Here is a 4,912-nt window from a genome sequence, read left to right on the forward strand (position 1 = left end):
AGTGGAAGTGCAGACTTACACGATCCTGATCCATGTCTAAAATCCATATATGAGTCATTACAAACCATGTTTGCCTTTTTGCGACTGGGTTACCTCACTCAGGATGGTTTCTTCCAGTGCTATCCATTTCCCTGCGAATTTCAAGATTCCATTGTTTTTTTCTGCTGAGTAATACTCCATTGTGTAAATGTACAACATTTTCTCTATCCACTCTTCAGTTGAGGGGCATCTAGGTTGCTTCCAGGTTCTGGCTATTACAAATAATGCTGCTATGAACATAGTGGACCAGATGCCCTTGCTATATGAATTTGCCTCCTTTGGATATATGCTTAAGAGTGGAATTGCTGGGTCTTGTGGTAGATTAATTCCCATTTTCCAGAGGATTCTCCATACTGATTTCCAAAGTGGCTGTATGAGTTGGCACTTCCACCACCAGTGGAGGAGTGTTCCCCTCTCTCCATATCCTCTCCAGGATAAATTGTCTTCAGTGTTTTTGATTTTAGCCATTCTGACAGGAGTAAGATGGTATCTCAGAGTTGTTTTGATTTGCATTTCCCTGATAGCTAAGGATGTTGAGCACTTTCTTAACTATCTCTTGGCCATTTTAGCCTCCTCTATTGAGAATTCTGTTTAGTTCTGTACCCCACCTTTTGATTGGATCCTTTGGTGTTTTGGAGACTTGCTTCTTGAGTTCTTTGTAAATTTTGGAGATTAGCCCTCTGTCAGATGTGGGGTCAGTGAATATCTTTTCCCATTCTGTAGACTGCCTTTCTATCCTGTTGACTATGTCCTTTGACTTACAGAAGATTTTTAGTTTCATGAGGTCCCATTTGTTAATTGTCGATCTCAGTGTATGTACCACTGTTGTTATGTTCAGGAAGTGGTAATTGTACCAACTCACTGAAGTGTATCTCCCAGTTTCTCTTCTAAAAGTATCAGTGTGTCTGGATTTATATTGAGATCTTTGATCCATTTGGACTTAAGTTTTGTACAAGGAGATAAACATAGATCTATCTTCAGTCTTCTGCATACCAGTACCCAGTTATGCCAGCACCATTTGTTGAAGATTCTTTCTTTTTTCCATTGTATAGTTTTAGCTACTTTGTCAAAAATCAAGTGTTCATAGGTGTGTGGGTTAAAATCAGGGTTTTCTTTTCGGTTCCAGTGGTCTATCTGCCAATTTTCTGCCTATACCCACTGTTTTCAGGACTATAGCTCTATAATAGAGCTTGAAATCAGGTATGGTGATGCCTTCTGAAGTACCTTTATTGTATAGGTTTGTTTTGGCTATCCTGGTCCTTTTGCTTTTCCATATAAAGTTGATTAATGTTCTTTCCAGGTCTGTGATGAATTGTGCCGGACCATTGTTAGGAATTGCATTGAATCTGTAGACTGTTTTTGGCAAGACTGACATTTTTATTATGTTGATCCTATGAATCCAAGAACATGGGAGATCTTTTCATTTTCTGGTATCCTCTTTGATTTCTTTCTTTAAGCACTCAAAGTTCTTGATATATAGGTCTTTCACTTCCTTGGTTAACATTATCCCCAGATTTTTGATGCTGTTTATGGCTATTGTAAAGAGTGAGGTTTCTCTGATTTCTTTCTCAGTCACCTCATCGTCTGTATATAATAGGGACACTGATTTTTTAAGTTTACCCTGTATCCTGCCACTTTGCTGAAGGGGTTTATCAGCCCTAGGAGTTCCCTTGCAGAGTTTTTTGGGTCACTTACGTAAATTATCATATCGTCTGCAAATAGTACTCCACAAAATTTGAAAATTTAAAGGAAATGGACAATTTCCTGGATAGATATCACTAGCCAAAACGAAATCAAGGGCAGCTAAACAATCTAAATAGACCTATAACACTTAATGTAATAGAAGCAGTCATCAAAAGTCTCCCAAATAAAAAAAGCCCAGGCCCCGATTGCTTCAGTGCAGAATTCTACCAGAAATTCAAAGAAGAGCTAATTCCAATACTCCTCAAATTATTCCACACAATAGAAGCAGGAGGCTCACTGCCAATCTCATTCTACGAGGCTACAATTACCTTGATACCAAAGCCACACAAAGACACAACTAAGAAAGAAAACTATAGACCAAATTCCCTCATTAACATCGATGCAAAAATACTCAATAAAATACTGGCAAACCGGATTCAAGAACACATCAGAAAATGCACCATGTTCAAGTAAGCTTCATCCCAGGAATGCAGGGATGGTTCAACATTAGAAAAACTTTCAATGTAATCCACCATATAAACAAACTGCAAAAGGAAAACCACATGATCATCACACTAGATGCTGAAAATCCTTTGAAAAATCCAGCACCCCTTCATGATAAAGGTCCTAGAGAGATCAGGGAAAACAGGAACATACCTGAATATAATAAAAGCAATATACAGTAAACCAACAGCTAACATCAAACTGAATGGAGAGAAACACAAAGCAATCCCTCTAAAATTAGGAACAAGACAAGGCAGTTCACTCTCTCCATATCTCTTCAATATTGTACTTGAAGACCTAGCTACAGCAATAAGGCCAGAAAAGGAGATAAAGTGGATACAAATAGGAAAAGAATATGTTAAGCATTCACTACTTGCAGATGAGAAGTATATTTCATATTCATCAAAGGATAAGTCCACCAAGATGAAGTCTCATTTCTGAACATTTATTTCCAAAATACATCATCAATCACATTTGTATAAACAACATTACTTAAGCTTAAATCAGAAATCAATGCCTACAATCTAATAGTGAGAGACTTAAAAGCCCTATCCCACAAATTGACACACCTGCCAGAAGAAAACATAACAAAAAATAATTAAAGTCATCAATTCAATGACTCAAATCGACTAAAGAACATCTCTATTACATTCCACAAAACACAGAAACAACTGCCTTATTTACAGGATCTCATTTCATGTAACTGTCTCTAAGATTGCCAAATTATTTGGTAACAAAGAAAGCCTCAACATATACAAAAATAAAAATATAATTCTTTATCTCAACTGATCATTATGAGTAAAATAGGAATTTAACAATGACATGAATTACAGAAGCCCACAATCTAATGGATACAGAACGAAGCAAACCTGAAATATGACAGGATGAAGGAAGAAATAAAGAAAAAAATCAAAATCTTCGCAGAGTTCACTATAAAAGAGTACACACCATAACAAAACTCATAAGGCATGATGGAAACAGCAGTGCTACGAGGACAGTTCATAGCACTAAATATAATTATTTAGAATCTGGAGATGCAATAAAAAGACAATTTCAGACAAATAATCCTGATGCACATTGATACCAAAATACTCAAATAAAGATAGGTAAACCAAACATAAGAACATATCAAAAAATCATCCAACTCAAAGCACTACTATGCTATTCAACTAGATTGATGACTACTTAGTCACATTTCCTCTTCTCTAATTATCCTATTTCCATTATTGTGACAATAGTAGTCTGGTTCATCTGCCTTAATCACATTCTTTTACTAAAATTAAGTAAGCTTCTCTTATCTTTAAGGCAACATGAACACATGGCCCATGTACAAATATTTGTAGAAAGAAGGCTAATGAATAATTGTAGCGAGCTGCCACTGTGTTTGCAGCTACAGTGCTACCACACATCACAACGATCTGTGCCTAAGGATGAAAATAAAGACAAAGAAAGCGGCTCATTCTTGCAAGGAGAATGGCATTTATTATTACAAGAGTGGAGCCTTATATACCAAAGGAAGGTATGGTAGAAAAACACCAAGGTCAGAAGCCTGTGTTCCCAAGGCCCTCCCGCAAAGAGGTGGGCCCAAAAAAGGAATAAGCATTTAGACAATAAACAGAACTTGCATGCAGGACTTACTGGGAGGAGGGTTTGAGAAATGTTTTGCTAAAATCTCCTATTAACAAGTAGTCAATAGACCCCCATAGGGGAATGGTGCTACAAATCCACCTTTTATATATAATTTTAAAAATGAGCATCTGACTTAGGTTGCCCAGGACCCCAGGACATTAACATCTATCTTACCTGTCAATGAGAAGTCTACCCAGGCATCACAAACCCACTGTCTTAAGTCGGTAGATGTCCTCCAGGACGTACCTATCATTGATAACCCATTTGTCTTTCTTGTTCAAACAGGCCTGCACTGAGGGGTTGTCTGTTGACAAAGAAATCATGATCTGCTTTGTAAGAAAATGGCACTGGGCTTGTGGCCTTTCCATATGGCAAACTAGGGCTAAAGACTGTGTTGCCCTAGGTCATAATTCCGAGGGCTACTGACCAACTCTGTTTCACAAGTAATATACCTGTCTCTTGCAGTCCCATTAAGAGGGGGGTCTCCAAAAAGGGAGACACCCTGATCTCAGTTAGCATTCTTTTTCATCTGCCTTAATCACATTCTTTTACTTATATTATGTAAGCTTTTCTTTAAGGCAACATGAATACGTGGTCCATGTACAAATATTTGTGGAAAGAAGGCAAGTGAATAAACATGGAATTCATGCTGCCTGACCATTTTATGATGGCTCGGAAGCAAAGACTTATCATGGATAAAAAGTTGGCTCTATGACAATTTTTTCACCTGTGATCAAACACTACCATTCCAGGACGGCTGTGTTTGTGTAAATGTAATTTGTTCTACACTTTGACCATGACTGTTGTCACTCAGAATTAGACCATGTGGGAATAAGTGACACAAATTAATAAGTGAGTCATATATTTCAAGAAGTATGCAAAATGTCCATGAAATGTTTGCTAATCAAGTTCTTACTATATTCTTTTCATAAACATAATTCTGTCATTGCACATAAGATTCTACTTCTGCTGGTGTTCAATATGAGGGAACACAGTGTTCTGTTACAACATGTAACAGCAAAGAAATACAGAAGATTAATCTGAATATTAATACAGA

This window comes from Mesocricetus auratus, unplaced genomic scaffold, assembly GCF_017639785.1.
Source record: "Mesocricetus auratus isolate SY011 unplaced genomic scaffold, BCM_Maur_2.0 Super-Scaffold_100734, whole genome shotgun sequence".
Taxonomy (NCBI): Eukaryota; Metazoa; Chordata; class Mammalia; order Rodentia; family Cricetidae; genus Mesocricetus; species Mesocricetus auratus.